A 14,173-nucleotide genomic window follows, 5' to 3' on the forward strand; every position below is an offset into this window, starting at 1 on the left:
GACCCCTGTGAAAGGGTCATTCGACCCCCAAAGGGGTCAGACCCACAGGTTGACAACCGCTTCTATACAGGACCATGTCCATAAAATTGGTAGTCCAAAGAATGATGACTAAGTGCTCATGCCCCCACTAGGCTAAGGAATAGAAAATTAGCCAGATTTTTAGAAACTGAGAACCTGCCTAAGTATCTCTCCTTGATTCTTACCTGTCCACTAAGGCAGCCAGTATCCTGGCTTAGGTGACATATAAGGGTAAGTCAAAAAGTTTTGCTACTGTAGCCCCAGTTCATACAGACATGAGTTTATTCCAAACAAAGAATGTGTGAACATATCTATCTACTGGCAAGTTCTTTTAGTAATACACTTGTCTCCTCTCATTAAAGTGCTTCCCTCCCCCTCAAAAAAAAAAAAAAAAGGTGCCATCGGGGAAAAGTACAATTTTGAGGTTCTGGCTTGATAATGTATTTTTCTTCTTCTTTTTCAAAAATGGAATCAAAGGGACATCTCAAATCATTGAGGCTTTGCAACAAGTTTGCTGGAATGCTGCCTCACATAAAACAAATGTTCAGCTGGATCAAGCATTAAAAGAAGGTCAAGATGACCTCCAAGATGAGCCAAGAGAAGGAAGCGCATCAACCTTGACAAATCTAAAAACCGTGGCCAAAATCCAGAAGCTGGTGGAAGAAGACCGTAGAATCAGCACGGATGTGATAGCTGCTAAAGTTGGGCTCTCGTGTGGGTCGGGATTTTCCATTTTAAGCAAACATCTTGGCCTCAGCAAAGTTTCAGCCCAGTGGGTGCCAAAAGTGCTCCACAAAGAGCAACTAGCTAATCTTTCCTTCAGTCTCCAAGCACAGTGGAAGCTAATGAAGATGATTTAATGGAACATATCATAGCCAGGGACAAGCCTGGAATGTACCAATCCAGCAAACAAGGGCAAATCAAACCAGTGGCTTCCACACAGGGCTTTGTTGGGCCAGTTAAGTTCAAGACAGAAGATTATGGTGACTGTAATTTATTACAGAGGGGTAATCTTGATAAAGCTTCTCCAAGGACCACAGGACGATCGCCGGGCTTCACTCGGAATACGTTTTCAGAAAATTGAGAACTGCATCAATGAGAAAAGGGGCAGGAAAGTGACAGAAGATGTTCCCCATCATGAACACTGCCCCTGCTTCTTCTTGACGGATAGATAGCAAGGGTTGTCTGCCATCCGAAAAACACTGTTGAAGCCTTACCCTGTCCACCCTACAACCCTGATCTTGTCGCCAAACTCAAAAGAACATTTACACGGAGCATATTTGAGCCCCTTGAAGATTCCCCAACTTTTATTGACATGATATCAATGGAAAGAGTTCCGACTTCTTCAGCAAAGGGTCAGAAAGATGGTACCACTGCCTTCAGAAGGGCATAGGCTTAATTGGAGGCTTTGTAGAAAAACAGTAGCTTCACATTTCACTGTTTTATTTAATAAAGGCTTCTGTTCCTTTGTAACAATACATTTTGACTTACCCATGCATGTATACCTAATATTTTTAGGTTTGCCTGTTTCAAAGTTAACTTGAGTCATAATGTGTGCATTTATCTGTAATTATTTTCTCCGAGCATTTTATTTTCAAGATGAATGTGTATTGATGCAAAGAGCTATAGTTCATTTATAGTATTCCATTGTATGAACATACATTAATATACTAATGAACTTTCACACTAATATACTAATGAACTTTCACTTAGATATCTCAATAACAGCTGTAATTACAACATATTTTAAATTAAATCTATTAACGATCTTAAACTCCTCACTTTCCAGAACTGCTTTATGACTTGTATTTGCTATCTCTGAAATAACATCCACATTCACCCATATGCCCGAGCCAGAAAACTTATCAATTTTGACACCTCCTTCTGCTTCATACCTTTATTTCCAACCAATTGTCAATTCTATAGAAGTGATTTTTAGACACCTTACATCCATCTCCAATATCACCACTCCAGGTGAGCTGGTGAGCTCACACAGTGTAGTAACCAAACCCACTGGGGTTCTCTGATTATGGCTTCCAAGCCCTACCTCTCCGACTTCATTGTACCCATCCTTCACTCCCTCGCTTATGCTCTATTAAGGTACCCATGGTTCGTGTCATGTACAGTACTGCAAGCGCTTCTGCCTATGGAATCGTATTCCAGTTCATTCGATTCACCCTGATGGGTAAAATAAAATGACCTCCTTAGAGACAGCTTCTTGGATCACCAGCTCCAAAATAGGTCATATCTTCCTTCCTGTTATCATTAGAACTTTGTGCTACTCCTCTCTGGCTATTCCACTACTCCAAATGGTAATTAAGTTATTAAAGGAGGCTTTCCAACTAATTCAGGACCAGTAGTCTATATGGTTAAATAAAACAAGAAATTATAAAAAGAAATATATGCCTTAAATATCTACCTTTAAGCTTATAATTGTGTGTACATTTGCATCTGATTCTTCTAATGGCTGTAGCTACGATAACCATACATGATTTGGGGATCATACTATTAAACATTCTTAAATATTTTATCATCTTTTTCTAAAAATCATTTAAATGCTACCAAAATATCAACCAAAACTTGAATTTCCTAACTTGTCTATACTGAATTGTCATCTTATTGTCAAGTGCCGTGAAGTTGGCCTTGGCTCATAGAGACCTGCTGCACAACAGAATGAATGACCCCCTCCAGGTCCTGTGCCTTCTTCACAGTTGTGCTTATGTTTGGGCCCATTGTCGGCTCATCTTGCCGAGGGTCTTTCTCTTTCTCCCTGCCCCTCTGCTGTATCGGGCATGTGTTCTTTCCCAGGGACAGGTCTCTCCTGACAACATTGCCAAGGTCTTGAGATGAAGTCTCACCTTCCTTCTTTCTAAGAACCATTCTGGCTGTACTTCTTCCAAGACCATGACAGCCCATGGTCCCTTCAGTATTCCAATACCATAGAAATACTTTAATCAGTTCATATATTCCACTTTTGTTAACTAACTGAAGGACTTTAAGTTGGAAGTTGTTATAATGGCAAGTTGAGAATCCTGAGCAGTAGAGGAAGGATTTGAGCTAGATCACATTTGTTCCTTTTTTAACCCTCTATGGCATGCAATGTAGACTTAAAACTTGTTGAATTTAGCTTATTTCTAATAAAGTGTGAGGTAAGTTCCATTAAAATGAACTCTTATGAGCTATTCCTATTGAATTTCATAATCGATACTGCTTGGTATTAAGAGGGTCACTGACCATAGTCTTTAATTTTTTATATATGTAAATTTTTATAGTAATGGATTTTGACCTCTAATTTTTCCTAACCCTGATTTATAGCCTATTCTGTTAAATACCATTCCTCCCGAGAGAAAGCCATTTAACTTAAAACCGTATTTAAAATCAGTTCTAAATTGATTGTCCTTGGAGGAAGGAATGACTTCTTAGAAATTAGACTTGGATTGTTTTAAGGATAAGTCATCATGTATAGAAGTGTGTGGAAGATTATAATGGATAATGAGCTTTCATTTTAGAGTCAGTGCAATTAAAAAAAAAAACTTTAACACATTTAGAAGGGAGCCTAGGTTGCACTGTAGTTAAAGCACTCAGTTTCTAATACAAAGCTTAGTGGTTCAAACCCACTAGTCACTTTGTGGGAGCAAGTCTGCCTTTGTTAAGATTCCCAACCTTGGAGCCCGTGTGGGGCTGTTCTACTGAGCCATCCCCATTACACATTGTAGATGCGAGATTCGTTAAAATGAAAATCGTGAAAATGCCTGCTTGACTCTTACTTGGACTCTCATGTGAATCACCATTAGTGTTTTTTTTCTCCCCATTATTAAAGCTGCCACATAGCATTCCTCATGTCAAGAAAATTCCACTTTTTAACCCCAAGTAGTATTAACCAATAGTCATTTTTGTTGTTGTTGTTGTTGTTGAATGATTTTGCCGTGATGTGATCAGGTTTTAGCCGTGATGTTTTTGCCATGATGTGATCTCTGATTCAATTACTGAATGTTATGCGCTGTCTGGGAATCCGAACCAGAACTTCAGTGTTGGGAGTTGCTTTCAGTCATCTGGCTAATATAAATGTTGTCTGCACATCCTACTCATTCATACAATTTATTATAAAGAAATGTATAATGAGATGTGGTTTTAGGTTAGGTCTTTCCCTGAAATAGTCATTTACCTATATAATTTGCATGTCAAAGAAACATGCTGAGATAGCTAACAGAAGACTACTGGGTCTCTTGAATGTAGCTCTCCTGATGTTTAAAAGCAGCACGGTATATGATCGACCTCATGTGCTCCAGAAACGGGGCCAGAGTAGGCTTTGCTGGCCCTGCCCTTGAGTCCATTCTGAAACGAAGTGGCCCTAGAGGACAGGAGAACCGCCCTGTGGGTTTTCAAGATTGTAAATCTCTATGGGAGCAAAAAGTTTCATCTTTCTCCTATGGAGCAACTGGTAGTTTGGAAACATCGACCTTGAGGTTAGGAACCCAATGTCATCTACTAGGCCACCAGAGAGCCTTCAGTCCACAGGTAGTTTCTACCAAATCATCGTCATCTTCTTCTTTTTTATCTTATTTTTTCATTTTAAATCCCTTTTAAAAGTGTAGAAAGCATCCTTAACTGTGGGCTTCTAGTTTAAACCACATTTGGCCCTTGCTCTATAGTTTGTAGGCCCTTGTTCAGTATAAATATAATTTGAACCGTGTGTGTAGTTTAGATTTTTATAGTAGCTACATTTAAAAAGTAAAAAAAAAAAAAACCAGGTCAATCGATGACAAGGATTCACATATAACGGATCCTCCTTGAGAGATGGACAACAGAAAAGTGGGTGAAGGGAGCCGTCAGACAGTGTAAGATATGACAAAATAATAATAATTTATAAATTATCAAGGGTTCATGAGGAGTGGGGGAGCGGGCAGGGAGGGGGGGAATGAGCTGATACCAAGGGCTCAAGTAGAAAGCAAATGTTTTGAGAATGATGATGGCAACACATATACAAATGTGATTAACACAATGGATGTATGTATGGATTGTGATAGAGTTGTACGAGCCCCCAATAAAATGATTTTTTTTTTAAAGAAAGAATGCGCCCCCCCGCAAAAAAAAGAAAAGAAACAGGACATTAATTCTAATAATAAAATTAACCTAACATCCAAATTATTATGGCCAACACGCATTTTGGTCCCTCGTGTGTTAGATATGTTTCTGGCCATATTTTACCTGCAGTTTCCCCCTATCAACCCCAGTTTTTGAGATACAGAGCATGTGCCATATACCACTCTTCACTCTGCTCACCCATTAAAAAGCAAAGATATTTTAACGTTAGTGTTAGCTAACCCGAAGTAAAGGAAGTGCATGCTGGCTTCATTTAAAGTAGTTTGGGTTGTACTAAATATTTTGGTCGCGTTATACTTCACGTGATGTCCTTTGATCTGAAGATATATGTGAACAGTGCAAATCACATGAACGTGGAATTTTCCCCAAGGATCATTTCACCTTCATTAAGAACTGGATAGCAAGCAGTTTACTTAGTTATCTTAAAAATGGGCCAGAAATAAGAGTTACTGTACAATAAATAAGGAACCCTGATGGCGTAGTAGGTTGTGTGCTTGACTGCTAACCACAAGTTCAACTATTCAAGCCCACCAGCCACTGTACAAGAGAAAGACGAGACTTTCCGCCCCCATAAAAGAGCGACAGCCTCAGAAACCCATGGAAAAGTTCCACTCATTTTGAGTTTCAGAACACTTGAATCTCTATCAGAGTTCAAAATCCTTTATTAGAATTAAAATAATCCAGTCTTATTATAAGATGGCACAATTTCTCCACCTGTGCACAGAAACACTTAAGAAAGGTTAGAATGTTTCTTATAAAGAACCTTGGAGTTAACCTCACTTCTGAAAAATTTAATATGAATTATCCATTGGCTTCTATATATTAAAATGTGTTCTGAAATGTTGACTGCATAATTTGAAGAGAAATTTAGATCTTCAAAATATGAAAATTGAAAAGAGAAAATTGCTATAAGTTTACATTTTTGACACTCTACCTTCCATATATGTGCCTTTTCAACTTTCTTTTTCATATTTCCCACTCTTCTCGGACTGTGTTCTGGCTTTGCAGTATGCAGTGTGTAGTCTGCTTATACATTGCACAGCCTCCCAGACCAAAAAGAAACACCGCTGCCATCTGATCAGCTCTAACTCACAGTGACCTGGTAGGATAGGGCAGAGCTGTCCCTGTGGGTTTCCAAACCTTTAATCTTTTAATGGCTTCAGAGTGACCGGTGGGTTTAAATAACTGACCTTATATAATTGGCAACTCAGTGAGTAATTAAGTAGCCACCGTAGACCACTTCCCTTGGAAGTCCCAAAATACCTCATTCATTTTCAATGTTTTTGTTTTTGTTTTGTTTTGTTTTTTACCTTTTTTGTCTTTGTCTTATAATTTGTGGATCTGAATTCTTCTCATATTTAAAACAAATAATATAATAAAATAGTATAATTTTATAGCTGAGCCTATACAGGAATACCATATCTAAGAAACTAGAGCTGATGCAGTCCATTCAATGTAATTTTCTGAATCAGTGCCCCAAATAATGCCCAGGAAAATGCCTAAAAATCAAGAGACCAAAAAAATTTTTCTTTTTAATTGATAATTATTTCCACATTTCAGGGCTCAGTAGCCCAGTGGCTTGACATGCACAGTTCAAGAGTAGCTTCATGGCATCCATGTCATTAAGGTTAGCTCTACTCTCAAGAGGCAGTGCTCCCTGAGTAATAGGATTGTGAGTCCCTTTCAACCAGAAGGACCCATCTTCCAGCAAGATCTCAAGATCAGTGTTCAGCTGCTATGCATAAGGTTTTCATGGATTTATCTTTTCAAAATTAGATCCTCGCTTCCAGCCTTACTCTGGAAGCTCTGCTGAAACCTTTCTACCATGGTGAGCCTGTTGGTGTTTATAAGACCAGTAGCATAGCTTCCAGCCTTCCTGCAACACTGAACACCTCAGCCCACCAAGCTGACAGACCAAGTGGCGGAGCTTTCCACAGTGTGGTCCACGGGTTGTGTCACACCACACACTGTTATTAGCCTGTTACAAATATAGAAATTGAGAGTAAGCTTTTTAAAAATTATTTTTAATAATTTTATTGGGAGCTCTTACAGATACCATAACATTCCATAGTTGAATCACATCAAGCAGTATTTGATTGCTACCGCATTCATTTTTGAAATACTGTCTTCCTTCTTGAACCCCTTGAAGCTTTGCTTTTTATTCTAATTATAGCAATTAGTAAGTTATGCCTGTTGAATGAAAAAAAATAAGTAGGCACCGATATTTCCTATTTTTCTTATACTTCAAAAAATAATTAGTTGTTATGCCTTGTAAAAGAAGAATTGGTCTGTGGAATGTAAAAGAAAGTGTTCTTTCTGCCTATAGTTTGAGAGCTACCTGTGCACAGGTGCTTGCTGGCAAGTCTGTTTCCACTCAGACTGACCCCGTGTGGCAGAGCCCTGAATGGATTCAAAGCACTTAGCTAATGCATCTCCAGGGCTCCCCCTTATACGCATACCACATACCACATCAAGCCAAACCAGCTACAGTCACCTAGATTCCAACCCATACCGACCCAGTAGGACAGCATGGAACTGCTCCCTAGAGTTTCCAAGACTGAATCTTCCCTGAAGCAGACAGCCATGTCTTCCGTCCACATAGAAGCTGAGGGGGGTGAACTACCAGCCTTGCAGTTAACAGGTCACTGCTTCACCCACGACAGCACCGGGCTCCAGAGGGAACAATGAGGAAGAGTAACAGCGGTGCCAGTGGGTTGGGTCGTTTAGGTCGCACTGTCTGCACTGCCACCTGTGCCGAGCAGTCGGTTTACTTGTCTCCCCACACGCCACCACGGACCTGTGGCGAGGGTTCCCCAGTGGCCATTCTCTGACTGCCCTAGGATTACTAGAGAGCTTTTTAAGAAATAGCACCCAGTTAAGTCAGGGTGTCTTGGGAGAGGTTCTGCTATACGTTACTTATTTTTTAAAAGCGCTCCAGGTCCTTATAATGTGGAGTCTGGATGAGGAAATTCTATGTAGGGATAATGTTGGTCCTCTTTAGAAAGGAAAATGGGGCTTTCCAGTTAAAGGTATTGGATTGAACGTAAGTATTTTATTTCTAATTCCCTCCTGAAACACTGCGGAAATGAAAGTAAAAGGATGAAAAAGGTATACAGTACAGTATAGACCCTCAAGTAAGTAGACGGGGAGACAGAGCAACGCTTTTGGTAGAAAAAGAGACATGGGCAGAACTGAGAAAGGATCAGAGTGCCTGCCAGGGGCAATGGTACCAGGAAGCAGATGCAGAAATTAACGGAACCAGTTACCTCAGAAGGTTAGAGTGAAGTATGGAGCTGAAAACAGTATTGGTTGAAAGGCTGGAAGCTTCAGCCTCTCGCGTTCTCCCCTAAGCTAAGACAGCCTTTCCTTTATTTGGATAAAATCTACAGACTAGAGTTTGGAGAATTGGGACCTAATAAATCCAGTCATAACTGAGGTTGGATATCTTGGAAACAAGAGCACCTTTTTTAAAAACCGGGACAAAGCAAAAGTGCATTTTGAGGGTAAGTCCCTACCCTTCCCTTCCCTTGCTCTTAGAACTTGCCGGTGGTACCTCCCTGGTAGGTGTCTCACCACCCACTGGGGAGAGCCCAGTTCAGCCCTGGCCATTGCACCTCAAGCATAGGTACCGCCCATCTGTTCATGGTGACTTGCTTTTTCTGTGATGTTAAACAGGCTTCTGCTGATCTACCAAAGTCAAACAGTTAGCAAGCCCCACCCAGACAACCCGAATTTCTAATAAGCATTTTAGTGCTGATGGCTGGCCAGGGATCATTGGAAAAAATATTTATAATAGATAAAATTTTCTTAAATGTTAAAAACATTTTAAAAACGTGTATCCTTAGATAAATGAGTTAACTACATCCAAGAAACTAGATTAAGATGCTATTAAAGGAACTTTGAGAGAACAAACAAAGAAAAGTCTCCTGGAAATTAAACTTGTGAGAGGGCAAAATACAAACGCAGTGGAAAGGTGGGCAGGAAGTGAAGCTGAAGAACACTACCAGAAAGTGGAAAGGAAAAGAAAGACAAAATAAGCCGGGAACAGGTAAGACAACCTCCACAAACAAGGCCAGTCTTCGAGGTGCCGCAGCTGTGTCTCCTGAACACACGTGAGGGGAGGAACCAGTTACCTCAGAAGGTTAGAGTGAAGTACGGAGCTGAAAACAGTATTGGTTGAAAGGCTGGAAGCTTCGGCCTCTCGCGTTCTCCCCTAAGCTAAGGGAGGACGCTGAGAGGCCCAGCAGTGGTTGGAAAGGGAGAAGGAGATGCTGCTACAACTTTTCACGAAATAAAATATCAACCGGTCACGTCCCGGAAACCTGGGGTGAGCACGGATTTGCCTCCACAGCAGCACACCGGGAGCTGGGAACGTGAAGTAATGCTCTCAAAATTCTCAAGGTGTAATATTTTCGACCTAGAATATTATTCTCAAAGAATCAAACATGTGAGGTTAAATACAGCATTTTCAGGAGAGAAGTTAAGAGAATGACCAGAGTAATGATCAAGGGAAATTGTTTCACGATTCTTGCAAAGAATTTTAGAAAATGCTGAAGATATAGCTAAAACCAAGCAAACGAGAGGAGGCATTTACTAATCCCAAGAAAATCAAATGATTGTACCAGAAAGGAAAAAACAAACAAACCCAAACTGGCTCAGCCCTGCAGTATTCACATGGTCATATATGAACTTCATTCAATGAAAACACAGTATCAATTGAATGAAAAAATTGTGCTTTCATTATTGGGAGTAGGGCATTGATAGAATGTAAATTTTATGATATATTCATAAGTTAAAACCATTAAGACGCTCATCTTTTATAATGCATGCACACCTGTTTTAGTTTAGTTATGATGGCTTATAAGAAATTTTAAACGGGGGGAGGGGTGTGTGTGTGTGGCATATTTAGGATAAATTTTGCGCCATAGGGTGGAACAAAGAATTTGGAGCTCAAGGCTGTAGGAATAGTATGGGTGTGTGTGGCACCTGACCTCCTGTGACTTCAGGTCAGCCTAAGGCCCTTGAGGGAGCAGAGCAGAGGTCAGATGTATCTACACACTGCAACTTTCTTTACCCTATTCTAACACCAACCCATTCATCCTCTGGCCCTCCTTGGCTGGGTTTAATAATCTGTTGGACTGGCCACACACAACTCACAGATAATACTCAAGATTATGAGATTGAGGAAGAAAACAAGCTATCTTTCAGGATCAGAAGTAACAGTACTCTCTCTGGTCATGCCCAAAGGCACACCTTGATCTTCATCAGCAAGTGCTTCACGCTTCAAGTCTTCTGCACTTTCAGCAAGCAAGGTTGTATCATCTGCTTATCCCCAGGTTGCTAGTAAACCTTCCTCCAATCCTGAAGCCCAATTTTTCATGTATTCCAGCTTCTCAAATTCTTTACTCATAGACAAATTGAGTAAGTGTGGTGGAAGGCTAAGTCTTGATGCACTGCTTTCCTGATTTTAAACCACACAATATTTCCTTGTTGTGTTCAAACGATTGCTTCTTGGTCCATGTACAGGTTCTACATGAGCACAGTGAAGCGCTCTGGAATGCCCATTCATCTCAGTGTTATCCATAGTTTGTTATGATCCACACAGTTGAATACCTTTGTACCGTTAACAACGTGTAAGTAGTAAGCATCTTTCTAGTATTCTTTGCTTTCAGTCAAGATCTGTCTAACATCATCAGTGATATCCCTTATGCCATGTCCTCTTATTCTGGTCTGAATTTCTAGAGGTTCCCTGTCTAGATAACTGCCGCAACTGGTTTTTTTTTAATGACCTTCAGCAAAATTGTATTTGCATATGAAATTGTTCGATAATTACTATACACGGTTGGGTCACCTTTCTTTGTCGTAGGCTCAAATATTGATCTCTTAAAGTTGGTTGGCTGCGGTCCTTCAGATTTCTTGCCACAGACCAGTGAGTGCTTCATCGGCTTGTTGAAACAATTCAGTGAGTGTTCTGTCAGTTCCTGGTGCCTTGTTTTTCACTAATGCCTTCAGTATCGTTTGGACTGCTTCTTTCAGTTGAATGTCAGCTGGCTCTTTCTGGTACAGTGACTCTGTGTTCTTTCCATCTTTCAATGCTTCCTGCATCAATCAATATTTTGCCTATACAATCTTTGAATCTTGCAACTCAAGCCTTGAAATGTTTCTTTCAGTTAAAGATACGCTGAGTGTCTTCTTCCTTTTTGGTTTTCGAACTAAGTCTTTGCCCATTCCATTGTCATATTTGGTTTTGTCTTCTCAAGCTGCCCTTTGAAACTTTCTGTTCAGTTCTTTGACTTCATCATTTCTGCCATTTGCCTTGACTACTCTACGATTAAGAGCAAATTTCAGAGACTCTTCTGACATCTTCCCTCTTTGTGATGTCTTGCTTTCTTCATTATGATGTCCTCAGTGTCATCCCATAGCTCATCAGGTCTTTTGTCATTTAGTGTTCAGGGTGCCAAACTTTTTCTTGATGTTTTTCAAAATTCAGATGTGATGTACTCAGAGACGTATTTTAGCTCTCAAGGACTTATTTTAATTTTCTTCACTTTCAACTCAAATTTAAATCTGAGCAATTGATTGTCTATTTCACCGTCAGCCCCGGGCTTCATTTTGGCTGCTGTTGAGCTTCTCTATTCTTTCTTCCCCCAACCCAAACCAAACCAGAAAACTCCCTCAGTGCCGTCATAGCGACCCCATAGGACAGGGAACTGCCTCTCTAAGTTTCTGAGATTGCAGTTGTTTACAGGAATAGAAAGCCCCATCTTTCTCCCAAAGAGCCAGTTGGTGGTTTAGAACTGCTGACTGTACAAATCACACCCCAACTCATAATCACTACATAACCAGGGCTCCTGCAGTCAATTTGATTCCTGTGTATTCCGTTTGGTGAGGTCCATGTGTATAACTGCTGTGTATGTTGTTGAGAAAAGGTACTGGCAATGAAGTCATTGGTTTTGCAAGATTCTATCATGCCACTTCCAGCTTTGTTTCTTTCACCGAGTTCATATTGTCCAACTACACCCACTTCCTCTTTGTTTCCAGCTTTTGTGTTCCAGTCACCAATAATTACCAATGCATCATGATTGTATGTTTCATCAGTTTCAGACTGAAGAAGTTGGTAGAATTATTCCAATTCATCACTAGTTTTATAGGTTGGTGCATAATTTGAATAATAGTTTTATTAACTAGACTCCTTGTAGATATATAGATTTATATAGAGAGATTTAATCCTACCACGGACACCACTGTTCTTTAAGATAAATCTTGAAATATTATTCTTGATGATGAATGTGACACTATTCCTCTTGAAGTTATCAATCAGAGCTTAGTAAACCATGTGACTGTCTGTACTATCTATATCAGATCACTGATGCCTAGGATCTTTTTGTATTTTGTTTTTGACAACTTCCAGTTTTCCTAGATTTTTATTTCGTACATTCATGTTCTAATACTAATGGATGTTTGAAGCTGTTTCTTTTCTGTTGAGCCGTGTCCTATCAGCACAAGGAGGTCCTGAAAGCCCGTCCCCATCTTTATCAATAAGGTTAACTCTTCACCAGTCTTATTTTGAGTGCCTACCACCCTGACGGCCTCATCTTCCAGCACTATTATCTGACAGCACTCGGCTACTATTCTAGGTTTTCAGTGGCGAATTCTCAGAAATGAACAACCCACTTCTTTCCAGGATGTTCTTAGTCTAGCGGTTCTGCTGAATCCTTTCATGGGTGACCCTGCTGGTTTTTGGAAGAACCGATGACATAACTTCCAGCAGCACAGCAACAAGCAAGGCTCCATAGAACATAGTAACACAAACTGGCAGCCACGTGGTGTCAGAAATTATGCACAGTGAGATAATAAGCGTGTATATTTTCTGGGGGAAATTAAGTGCTGTATTTATTAAATAGAAAAGGGGACCTTTAAAAAATAGTTTTCTGCTGTTATATTGTAATAAAACCAGCTTGAAATTGAAATTTTCCCTTTCCTTTTAATGCTGACTTCCAGGTTACCTTGATGAGACAATGTGTCTTTCAGTGTCGCAATCTTAAAATAATCCATTTGCAAGTGCCATGAGCTGCTTTGTATTAAACAAACAAACAAATGAAACACTGCCATCAAGTCTGTTACCACAGATAGTGACCCACCCTGTATAGGAGTCCTGAGCTTGTAAATCTTTCCGGAAGTAGCTAGCCACATCTTTTTCTCCTGCATAGCTGATCAAAAGTTTGAACCTCGGAGTTGAAGTTAGCAGCTCTGTGCTTAGCCCACAGTGCCCCAGGGCTCCTTGAGGATAGAAAGAGGTAGCCAACATGAGTGCTGTTTCCTTTCCAAACACCTCCAGGATCTAAAGTTCTCAAAGTTAAAGACAGCTTTGCCTTTAAACCTAACTGGCTTCACTTTTTTTCTCCTTTTTTCTTTCTTTCATAAGGATGTTTTCTTAATCCTGGGGGAGTAGAGAAGCAAATTCATAGACGCTCATATCTGTAAGAGAGCTTTATATCAAGAAGTAATTAGGCATCAACAAAGCACGCCATCCCAGTCCAGATCAAGTCCCTACGTTGGAAATTAGCCCATAAGTCTGATAATAGCCCATGACACTTCAGACCCACCCAGCACATGCACTGATGCCAAATGCAGGAAGATCCCAGACCAGCGGGCGTAAAGTCCTGTGGATCCCATGGCAGTGGATGCATCTCAAGGGCTCTGGATGCCATCAGCATGGCTCCATGTGACTTGTCAACAAGAAGGTGAAGCAGAGAGAGTGTGTCCCCCCTCCAGGGAGGAGGAGAGGAAACTCCCAGAAATCTCGTGAGCAGGCCACGTCCACAAGGAGGCATCAATCAGGCTGTGACCTGATGGACAGGCTAGACTCCACCCCTCTAACCTACTTATCAAGTTGACATGACATTATGTAACTACCACAGACAAAATTGAGTGTATTGTTGGGTAGGGAGGAAGAGAGATTTACAAGTGATTGACCTACAAACTTTAGATTATAAAATGGGAAGGAGAGCTGGTAAATAAAATTACTACTGAAAGGTGTGTGTGTGTGTGT

The 14,173-nt window shown here is 40.4% G+C and overlaps 1 protein-coding gene across 3 annotated transcripts in view; it reads left to right on the forward strand.

The window, feature by feature from the left end:
* Positions 1-14,173, forward strand: part of SOCS5 (suppressor of cytokine signaling 5) — a 79,380-nt gene that overhangs the window by 59,680 nt on the left and 5,527 nt on the right. The window lies entirely within an intron of this gene.

This window comes from Echinops telfairi, unplaced genomic scaffold (assembly GCF_000313985.2).
Source record: "Echinops telfairi isolate 266 unplaced genomic scaffold, ASM31398v2 ScPeMD7_7475;HRSCAF=8513, whole genome shotgun sequence".
In the NCBI taxonomy this organism is placed as follows: Eukaryota; Metazoa; Chordata; class Mammalia; order Afrosoricida; family Tenrecidae; genus Echinops; species Echinops telfairi.